The sequence below is a fragment of the Ictalurus punctatus genome, chromosome 11 (assembly GCF_001660625.3).
Source record: "Ictalurus punctatus breed USDA103 chromosome 11, Coco_2.0, whole genome shotgun sequence".
Lineage (NCBI taxonomy): Eukaryota > Metazoa > Chordata > Actinopteri > Siluriformes > Ictaluridae > Ictalurus > Ictalurus punctatus.
This window is the reverse complement of record NC_030426.2, coordinates 10,900,003-10,912,110: the sequence shown is the minus strand read 5'-3', so window position 1 is coordinate 10,912,110 and position 12,108 is coordinate 10,900,003. Positions and strand designations below refer to the sequence as shown.

Here is a 12,108-nt window from a genome sequence, read left to right as displayed (position 1 = left end):
GGAAATAATAAAACAATGAAAGAATGGAAACGGAAGCATTGAAATACTATCTATACGATATATGACTGTGAGCTCAGTCATATATACACATCTATATTTAGTTTGAATTTTGCTTTTTTGAATTGTGTTTAATGAGAATTTGAATTAGGATTTGATTTTCTGATGTGTTTCATTCATCCATATGGTGTAGTTGAAGGGGAGGATTTCCTTTGGTGGTTTTCTTTTCTTTCTGAAGGAAGGGGAGTAGAAAGGCTTCTTTGGTGAGATGTTGGGTGAATAATATGGGTGAGACTTTCAGATTTTTTTTTGTCTCTTTTTGTCTGTCTGTATTTCTCTTGGTCCACAGAGTTAGTTTTTCTTGTTTACTTCCTCATTGTAATATTTCCTCATGAAAAGTGTGAGAACCCCTGGCCTGTTCTATCAGATATTATGGGCTATATTTCCTAACAGGTGCATGCATGGTGGTGCATTTATTGGTATAACGGTTTGTTGCTAATTTTGTTGGATGAAAGCCAGTTTTATCCTGTTCCTGCTCAGCTGCAAAAAAAAAAAAAAAAAGAGGATATTTGTTTTATATACAACCCCAATTCTGAAAAAGTTGGGACAGTATGGAAAATGCTAATAAAAACAAAGAGGAGTGATTTGTAAATGTACTTTGACTTGTATTTAAACAGAAAAAAGTATAAAGACAATGTATTTGATGTTTTATCTAATCTACTGCATAGTTGTTGTTTTAAGTAAACGTTTATTTTGAAATTGATGCATGCAACACATTCCAAAAAAGTTGGGACAGAGGCAATTTAGGACTAATAGGGATGCATCAACTTGAAATAAGAAGGTGATATGAAACAGGTGAGGCAATCATCTAATCATAGAGTATAAGGAGCCTCCCAAAAAGGCCTGGTCCTTCAAGAGCAAGGATGGGTCGAGGCTTGCCAATATGCCAACAGTTGCGTCAATGAATAATTCAACACTTTGAGAACAACATTCCCCAAAGACACATTGGTAGGATTTTGGACATTTCACCTTCTGCAGTGCACAATGTAATTAAAAGATTCAAGGAATCCGGTCAAATCTCTGTGCGTAAAGGACAAGGCCAAAAACCACTTCTGAATGCACGTGATCTCCCTGACATCACTGTCTTAAAAACTGTCATGAGTCTTTAATGGATATCCTGACATGGGCTCGGGAATACTTTGGTAAACCTCTGTAAGTCAACACCATTCGCCGCTGCATCCACAGATGCACTTTCTGCTTTAATATACAAAGCAGAAGCCATACATCAACACCAGATGTTGTCTGAAGCGATGCCAACTTCTCTGGGCTCGGTCTCATCTGAGATGGACAGTAGCACAGTGGAATCGAGTCAACATTTCAAATAGTTTTGGGACAAAACAGCCATGGTGTTCTCCAGGCCAAAGAGGAAAAGGATCATCCAAGCTAGTGTTAGGTCCAAAAGTCAGCATCTGTCATGGTATGGGGGGGTGTCAGTATTCATGGAATAGGTAACTTGCACATCTGTGAGGGCGCCATTAATGCAGAAAGATATTTACACATTTTGAAGCAAAGGACCAGATGTCGTCTTTTCCAGGGACGTTCCTGTATTTTCCAATAGAACAGCGCCGAACCACATTCTGCCCGGATTACAAACGCATGGTTGCGTAAGCATAGAGTGCGGGTGCTAGCATGGCCTGCCTGCAGTCCTGACCTGTCTCCGATTGAGAATGTGTGGCGCATTATGAAGCGTAAAATAAGGCAATGTGTGGCCCTGTACAGTTGCGTAGCTGAGAAATGCATAATGGATGAATGGAGGAACCTTCCACTTGCTAAACTTAACCAACTGGTGTCTTCAGCACCGAAACACTTAATAAGTGTTATTAAAAGAAAAGGTGGTGTTACACAGTGGTAAACAGTCAACAGTCATCAGATTTGAAATGAGTGTATATTTTCAAAAATAAATTCAGTGCACAAAAGTAAGACATCAAATAATGTATTAATAATGTGTTATATAGTACAGTGTGAACTGAATTTTCAAATGACTCTTTTTGCTTGTTTTTTTTTGCATTTTCCATGCTGTCCCAACTTTTTCAGAATTGGGGTTATATTATACTTGTGGGAACTAGGGATTTCACGATACCAAAAATCTAGTAGTCGGTACCGATACAACCAAAAGTACACGATACTCGATACCAAAGTCGATACCATGGTGTGGTTTAAATATATTTTATATATATATATATATATATATATATATATATATATATATATATATATATATATATATATATATATATATGAGTATATGGAGGACTGGCTAATACTGGCAAAAAAGAGAGGGGGGGGCATATTTTAGTTATCAAACACTGTCTGACAATGACTAATAAAACAGTGGAGGCTACAAGTGCTAAGGTGCACTCCTAAACGCGTGCACACACACACACACACACACACACACACACACACACACACACACACACACACACACACACACACACACACACACACACACACACACACACACACACACATACCTTATACTCTGAATGCAAGCATTAGTTTAAATTCACTGATATGGTGGCAGGCCAAAAAGATTTATTAAAAGCATGAACATTTGAATAATTATTAGTGACATTAGGCTACATTTTGCTGACAGGACACGGGCTGAATGGTGATGCATGGTGGCCCATTAGGAGATAGTTTATAACACTGGAATGTGTTAGTGTCGTTAACAAATAACTGGCTATCGCAAACATTACATGGAGCATAACATTAGCTGGATTCACAGCCACAATGCCAGCTGCCTCAAACAAACATAATATAGGACCTGTGTTTCAGGTGCTTCACCAAATTCGAGGTATTTCCTCGCTTTGTTTGAAATGAACGATAGCATCGGTTGCACACCAGCTTCAGAGCCTCAATTATATGTTTGTTGTTATCCGCCTCATATGCAAAGTATTTCCATATTCGACTCCTACCACCTTTCCTCTCAATGAGTCGGGGCGGAGCTAAACCTGTCGCCATCTTCTGTAGTTTTTTGTGCTTGTAGGCGTTCTTCTTCTTCTTCACCACTTGTGGACCGACTAAAACACTTGTGCGTATTTGCTGCCCCCATCAGTTCCAGAGGAATTGCAACCTTGGTAACTTCATTACCAACGGTACCTATTCTACTGCAGAAAAACAAGAACAGTCACGTTTTAAGAATGTTGGTACTAATATGGTACCGAAGTATCGGTTCTTGTGACATCCCTAATGGGAACACACAGACACGCGCACACACACACTAGCAAATTGACTGATTCTACATAAGACACAGATATAAAATATAAGAACAACTGATAACTGACACTAACCACATCACACCCCTGCTGTAACATAAGATCTCTCTCCCTCTCTCTCTCTCTCTCTGTCTCTCTCTCTCTCTCCCTCGCTCTCTAGCTCACTTGCTCAGGAAGCATTTTAAGAAGCAAAAAGAGGAGCTTAACATTTGTGTTCAATTTCGTTTCGTCCTGTTGGGCTGTCTGAGAGACCCAGAGGCAAGATTTACATCCAACCTCAATAGGAAGCAATCTGCTTCAGTTTGTGTGTGTGTGTGTGTGTGTGTGTGTGTGTGTGTGTGTGTGTGTGTGTGTGTGTGTGTGTGTGTGTGAAAAACAGGAAGGGAGTAAGGAAAGTGTGATGGCAAGAGTCTGCTTTGCATGTACCCAATATTTCAGTTGAAGTCATTTAAACAGACACATAGTTTCTTACACTGTCATTTCTGGAGTCCTTCTACTGCATTATTTGGCCAGACAACATCTGCGAAAGAAAGAAGAGTATTCTAAGAATTTGCAGAAATGGTTTGTGCAGAACTAACTCATTTCTGTTGATTTAGTCTCAAATTTGTACATACAGGCGCATACATGGCACTGGTTTTGAAACTGGGCATAACCATATAAACATGGCCTTTTTCTGGGTCTTGGCCACAGCACAAGTGGTTTTAGTTTTGATGTTTTGATCATCTGTGACAAGACCATGGTGGTCAATGCTGCTTTTTCATGGGGTAATAATTTCTCAGTAAAGTTAAATGCTCTGTTGTCAAGATGTGTAGAAAGTCCTAGTCTGTGTCTTTGTCTTGTCTTGATGGCCTGCTACTTTAGTGGAAAAAAGCTCAGTACAGCTACACTGAACTTTTATGAACTAATATTATGCTACAGCACACGTTAGTGTACATCCAGCTACACTAACAATGAATACATTCAAACTGTGTTATAAAGGAACAACTATTGTGCAAAATTTGTATTAAATTCTAAAGTTAATTGTGTTGTGTACTTATCCTGGCTAAAATGTAAATGTAAATCTTATAGTGTTATTTTGTAATTTGTTTAATATTGAAATATATATATATATATATATATATATATATATATATATATATATATATATATATATATATATATATCCCCTAATAGATTTCGTGCATGCTAAATGTTGATTTTATTAAGTTCACATGAAAGTCTAGTTGTTTTCAATTTTCCTGAAAAAGTATATGTTTTGCTAAGTGACCTTCTGCCCTTCAGACAAATCTTTGACAAACATACTGTGCAAATGTCTCTACAAGGTCAGAACTGTCAGCTATTCCTATCCATTGGAACATTTACTCTTCACCAAGATGTAAAAACATTGCAAAACACACACACACACACACACACACACACACACACACACACACACACACACACACACACACACACACGCACAAAGTAACCCACAAAGCACTTACTATCCTAACATATAATTGAGTTTGTTTAGCACTCTCAAAAGTTACTGTGTGTGTGTGTGTGTGTGTGTGTGTGTGTGTGTGTGTGTGTGTGTGTGTGTGTGTGTGTGTGTGCATGCAGTCTTTTAGCTCTTTGCAAGTACTAATGTGACACATGTTGTGAGGAGATTTTTTGTGACTGGTCCCCACATAGAGTTTTCAAGAATGCTTTTATTTATATGATAAAGATCCAAACTAAACGACTTTAAACAGAAGTGCAAACGGTTTTATGCCTCCAGTCAGGTGCCTGATGACACTGGCATCAAATTCAAGCCTTCTCCAGATTTTCTGCACTGGAAAAGGCGTTCCATGAAAAAATATTACATTTTCAGACTAGTTCACAGTAAACTAATTCTGACATTCCTGAATGTGTAAAGACTTAGTAGATGAACTGAAAGTTGCTGCTTCTGGCTCTCTCGTGTGTATCTGCATGCTTTCTCCATTAGATCATACTGATATCCAGTTTTACATGTGCGAGAGCCTGCAGTATCTGCAGCCAGGGAGACCAGAATACACATGAGTCAATTAGAAAAAGACTTTTAAAAGGGTGAATAAACTTTAAGTAAATGGTTTAAAATGCATGTGTTATATATTAATGTAATCTTTAGGTTTATATTGAATTCTTTTTTTTTTTTAATAAAATTTTCACCAGATTGCAGGAGTTACTTATGAAACTATGAAAAATGATGTACTGATCAGTAATATATTTTTCATGCACTCTAGATACATGTGAAAGCACAATTATTAATTATTGCTTTATCTGAAATAAATATAAATGGTTTTCATTTCATTTCTTTTGCACAGTGATTTTGTGTTACATTGTGTTACATGACAAAAAAAGGGCTTTCTCAATTTAGTCAGGGGACAAAAAGTACAGTATAATATAATGTTCCTGTGATGCTGTGTGTTGCCCTGACATCCTGTAATAACAATTCACAGTGTGTGTGTCAGATGAAAATTATGGGAAATTTGTACACATATAGTACATCTAGGGTTGCACTGTGTACCGGTACTACAGTAGTATTGTGATACTAAAGCTTCAAAATACCGCAGATGCCACTGTATCTTTTAAACGGTAGTATCATCAATACGGTAGTACTGTAAGTAAAGTTGTATGTGTGGCAATTACAACTATTTTCTCTAAAATGACACATCTCATTGCTTTTGCAAAATACACAAAGGTTAGTGACACTTCATTTAACCTAAATTCTTTATCTTAATCTTTATTTCCTGTTTGCTAGTAAGCAAGCTAGCATTGTGCTAACCACTGTGTGTAAATGCTAAAATTATCCGCGATTGGTAGCAAGCGAGCTAATGTTCCCAAGTTTATTTGGAGTTTGTTTTCAAATTCAGTTATTGATTCCTAATGTTGTGTTCATTCTTATTATTCTGAGGACAATATCCATTTGCATGATTTCATTGCTCTAGGGAACAATAGATGAAATAAGTAGCACATTGAATTAGTTGCTTGCCAATTGTATGATTGTTCTTGAGTTTTTCCAACAGCCAGTTATTCATTAATAAAGTATTCAGAGGAACATTTGGTTTGTCTGTTTTCATTTATATCTTGGTATTTCTGTACATTTGTTTTGAATTGTAGATTTGAATTATGAATTAACACAAAATTGTGTGGTATGCTGATGCTACTGGGTTTCGTGATAACCCTACACACATCATTATCTGCCAGCTCAGATACATTAAAAGTCCTAACTCTAGACACAAAATAAGTCTGAATACACAGTGACAGACTGAGCCACCAACCAATCAGGAGACAGAGTGTAATAGCATGACAGAGGAAACAAACAAGAGTGAGTCTGATATTATCACATGAGACTGAAAATGTTTCAGGACTAATGGAGTTTTGGTAAGACATTTACATATACTTTAATTTGGTGGTAAGCTATTGAATGACATGGCTGTCATCCTTGTTGCTGAATTGTTATCCAGTTGTGAAGTCATTTAGCTAGTGACTAGCGTGGTGTGTTTGTTTTTGTATTTCCTACTCGGTTATATCTGGCGACAGTGAGTTATTCAAGCCACCTGCTAGCCCTTGGTAAAACTGCTTCATGCCTACTGTGTTTGACATGCTGTAAAACAAAATACACAGATTAGATAATAAAATCCATGAAGAATATGGATTGAGTAATAAAATACAATAGTGAGTCAACTGAAAACCTTTTTTTTTTTTTTTGCTTTGTTTATTGTATGTACGTCCACAAGTCTACACATGTACTGGAAGACAATAGCATCTGGGAGGTTTTGCTCTTTTACCTGGTACTTTGATAGAGACACCTTGATGTGCACAGTAAAGGTTTTTTTTTTCTCTCCTTATAATGCTTCTGTAATATTGAGGAAAGCAGCAGATAATTATATCCTCAGAGCTGTGAATAACTGGGCCGCATCTCAAATCATGTACTACCATACTAAACAGTTTGTCAGTATGCCAGTGATGCCATTACTATTTAGGCATACTACTTAATGCACATCGTGACATGTAGTCTTGAATCCTGTATGAAAGTGAGTTGACTTTGCAGTATGTTGGCATTCACAGGTCTGAGATTAATCCATGCGGTGAAGAACCCACATTATGAAATATTCTCCCACAAGTTGGTCGCAATGGCATGATTCAAGTAGAGAGATTCCCAAATCTTACATCCTGCAGCTTTACTATTTTCAGCCTTTAAATAACCATTTTTAGTCCATGATTTTGACATCACATTGGCCTGTTTTGAATTTAACACAAAAAAAATCTAAATTATTCAAATTTGTGCATTTAACACGAAACTATTGAAATAGTTTCATTATCAATTAAAATATGTATTTTTAACATTTTGATCTTGAATAGTTTTAAACCTTGTTCATTAACTCAAAGGAAAGCTGTTAAATACTTTCAAGATGCCCTTAATTGGGCTTGTAAATGTGCTTTAAAGACACACACGCACACATATATTTGCTCCCACAGACAGCTTGCAGTTCCAGTTTAATAGAGAGAACATGCTAATTCAAACATGTGACCTCACACATATCTTAGTGATGCCAGACACGGCAGCTTCCTTCCCAATCAAAATGCAGAATCCTGCGTTTCCATGGAAAGCCAAACATAAACAGCCATGCACTGAGTGGCCTTTAAAGAATCCATTCATCAGCCAGCAGAACTAACACACAATCAGACAGCTGATTTAGGAATGGACCACTGCTTTCACAAGAAGCCATCTGTGTCATGTGTTTGTGAGTGTGTATTAGCTTTTTGAGTAAAAAGGGTCAGGTTATAATGCAGTATAACATTGGAATTGGTGTGGGCTGGAACAGAACAGAGCAACTGCTGTGGATGGGTCAGAAAGACAAGTAAAGTATGATTAAATGAGCCCTAAGCATCTAAAACATCTGTACTAGAATATATGGGCACACCCTGTTTTTTTCTCATCTCTCTCTCTCTCTCTCTCTCTCTCTCTCTCTCTCTCTCATTTCAGTACATTCCCTCATGACACTGTTCCTGACAGTCCAGCAAAAAAAGACAGCAGAGTAAAGGCTGGTGAGTTATAGCTAGTCGATGAGGTGAAAGAACTTTTCTCATATTTATCGAAAGAGCCCTTGAACTCTACCATCCTGCCTGATGGAACAATCCTGCATCAATCCTCAGTTTAGCTAATGGTCTGTTATTAGACCTCCCTTCCTGGTGTGGTAAAAAAAAAAAAAAACAGAGTGCAACTTGAACAGAAATCTGAAAGCTCCCTGTTTAATTCATTTTTAGAACTGACTGGTTGTTTTTGTATGTGAAACCACATGGCCAGATATATCACATTATGCCCTATTTATCTGATTAAGTCCTGAGTAAGCAGCAGTTTGTGCTATAAGTCAAAACAGAGTAACACTAAATTGGATGGAAAAGTTAAACCAAAATGAGGCCAATGATTCCGGAGAAACAGAAAGTGAACTAGTGTTGTTCTCCTTACTTACACAAGACAAAATGTTAGACTGTCTTACACACACACACACACACACGCACTTCTACTCAGCAAAAAAAGAAACATTCCTTTTTCAGGACACTGTATTTTAAAGATAATTTTGTAAAATCCAAATACGCTTTACAGATCTTTACTGGAAAGGGTTTAAATGACGTTTTTCATGCTTATTCAATGAACCATAAAAATTACTGTACCTGTGGAACAGTCCTTAAGACACTAAGAGTTTACAGGCGGTAGGCAACTAAGGTCACAGTTACAATAACTTAGGACACCAAAGAGACCTTTCTGACTCTGAAAAACACCAGAAGAAAGATGCCTAAGGTTCCTGCTCACCTGCGTGAACATGCCATAGGCCTGCCGCAGGGAGGCATGAGGACTGTAGATGTGGCCAGAGCAGTAAACTGCAATGTCTGTAATGTAAGACGCCTAAGACAGTGCTACAGGGAGACAGGAAGGACAGCTGATTGTCCTTGCAGTGGAAAATTACATGTAACCATGTGTTCCCCCAGACATGATGGAGAACTTGCCGATGAATTGGTGGAAGAGTGGAGTAACATCTCACAGCAAGAACTGACAAATCTGGTGCAGTCCATGAGGATGAGATGCACTGTAGTACTTAAAGCAGCTAGTGGACACCACATACTGACTGTTACTTTTGATATTGACTATTCGTCAAATGTGTGTGAAACTTGTTCAGTTTATGTCTCAGTTGTTGATATGGCCAGTGTAGAAATTTCTGCCTTTTGTTTTTAACCACTGCTATGTTGCTTTGGCCTTGTGTTTGGGATCATTGTACTACTGATAAGTGAACTTTTCTCCCAAACTTTAGTTTTTTTATAGCAGACTGAGGCAGGTTCTATAGAGGTTCTATAATATTCTCCTGTATTTTGCTTCATCCATTTTCCTGTCAACTTTGGCAATCAGCCCAGGTTCTAAGGATGAAAAGCATCCCCAGAGCACAATGCTGCCACCTGTCACATATTTCCTCCCGCCGCTGAACGCTGCACAGCACGTGTAACAGCTCACAGCACTGCGACGCATTCTCCCTAGCTATCATGTGTTTGTTTATGTTGCCACGTGTGTTTTGTTTTGATTCATGTTTTGTCTCCTCCCATGTCCTGTCATTGGTTGTCTCCAGCGTGTTTCCTGATTACTCCCACCTGCTTTCAGTTTGCACCTTGATTAGTTTCTGTATTTAATGTCTCATGTTTCAATGTTCAGGACAAAGTATTGTTCAGTGTTTACCTGCCTGTCTGTTCCGAGCCATTCTGTTCTGTGTTGTTATTCTCCAGTTCTCAATCTCGTTCTGTTCTCTAGTTTTTGTATTTTGGATTATCCCTACCATTGCTGTTGCCTGATCTCTGCCTGTGTACTGATTCCATATTTTGATTCACATTTTGGATTTGTCTGCCTGCCGTTCGAATAAAATACAGTACTTGCATCCGTCTCAGCCTTCATTCCATGACAGAATCTCCCTCCAGAAGATGATGATGTGGCCTCCCCAATAGAGCTCCCTCCAGAAGACAATGACCTGGCTTTCACAGCCATGTTCTCTCCAGAAGCCAACGAGGTGGCCTCTCCAGCAGAGTCCCCTCCCGTGGCCAATAAGGTGGCCACCATAGCCGCAATCCCTCCAGAAGCCAACAAGGCAGCCTCCACTGCCAAGCTCCCTCCAGAGGCCGATTAGGTGGCCTCCCCAACATAGCTCCCTCCAGAGGCTGACAAGGTGGCCTCCACAGCCGAGCTCCCTCCAGTGGCCTCCCCAGCAGAGCTCTGCTTTTGCCTTAGGCCAACAGCACAGCCTCCCACATCACACCATACCTCCACCACCTGACCCTAGCGAGTTCACCATTGCTCCCCCACCAGACTCTCCTTTCTGTTTCATGTTGTTATCTTCCACTTCTCATTCTGTTCCCTAGTTTGTGTATATTGGATTATCCCTGCCATTGCTGTTCACTAATCGCCTGACCTCTGCCTATGTACTGATTCCAAATTTTGACTCACGTTTTAGATTTGTCTGCCTGCCATTCGAATGAAATGCCTAAATGCACTTGCATCTGTCTCAGCCTTCATTCCATAATACCACCACTATATTTCACTGTTAACTGCAGTATGGCCTGCATTATGTTTGCAATACACATAGTGCTTTGAAACTTGCCCAAAAACAGTATCATGATCTTGGTCTCATCACACTGAAAAAACACAACTTCACTGAGTTCATTCTTGTGCTTTCATATGGCTCTTCGTGACAACAGTTTCTTTCTAGCCACCCTCCCATATAGTCCTCAATCATGCAGAGCTCTTGTAATGGTTGTCTGGAGATCTTCACTACACTCTGTACTCTGTTATTTTTCTGAGGGATTGTTGACCTCAATGTGGTTTCCCTCACCAGTCTCTTTCTTGTATCTGCACTGAATTTTTGAGGGATGGCCTTGTCTAGGTAGTGCTTGGGTGGTGTGATTCAGCTTACACCTCCTCACTATTAATCTAGCAATGCTAACTCGGATGTCCAACCTCTTAGATATAATTTACACCCTATTTCTAAGTTATGAAATTCTATTACCTTAAAATGTTCCTTAGTCTTCATTTTCACTATTTTTCTTCAGACCGACATTCTCGTCAATGACAGTATAACTGAGGTGTTTTTCCTTTTTTTTTCTTTCTTTTTTTATAAAAAAGGACCTATTTTAATATTTCACAGGTAAATGTCAATTATAAGGCAAGTGTGTCCACATTAAGACAATATCTTTCAACTGGAGCTTCCAGAACCTGGGGGTTTGAATAAATATGCAAGCAGCATTTTTAAGGTTTTGATCAATTTTGATCTTGAAAATGCACTGTAAGGGAACATGTTTGCAATAAAAAAATACTGACAGGAATAATGTATGTTTATCATTTGTTATTCAGATAAAGCAGATAAATTCCAGGGGGTTGAATACTTTTGAAAGCTGCTGTATATACACTCAATGGCCATCTTCTCAGCCACACATATATGTACAGTAGGTAACCTTGTAGGTACAATTGCTCACTTACTGTAAGATTTACTCAGGGTAGCCCATCTGTTGCTATGTTTCTCAGCCCCCTCTACTCCATTCATTACTGGAATTGGCCCACTACAGGACTACCACAGCAGATATTAATGAAATGGTGGATCATTTTCAGCTCACCAGTGACACTGTTCTGGTGGTTTGGGTGTCAGGCACAGAAGTGTTGCTTGGGTTTTAAACACCTCACCTCACCTGGGTTAAGAAACAGTTCTCAACTAAAAATGTCCAACAAACACCTAAAATTTACCACCACCAACTTTACCTCACAGGGGTGTGTATGGCTATATAAACCCATGGGAGC

General features: G+C 38.8%; 1 long non-coding RNA gene across 1 annotated transcript in view; it reads left to right on the top strand.

The window, feature by feature from the left end:
- The window catches only part of LOC108272092 (uncharacterized), a 27,768-nt gene extending 15,660 nt beyond the window's left edge, over window positions 1-12,108 (top strand). The window contains exons 3-4 of the long non-coding RNA XR_008397217.1: window positions 8,266-8,327; window positions 9,270-12,108. This is a non-coding gene — a long non-coding RNA (uncharacterized LOC108272092). The remainder of the gene's footprint in view (window positions 1-8,265; window positions 8,328-9,269) is intronic.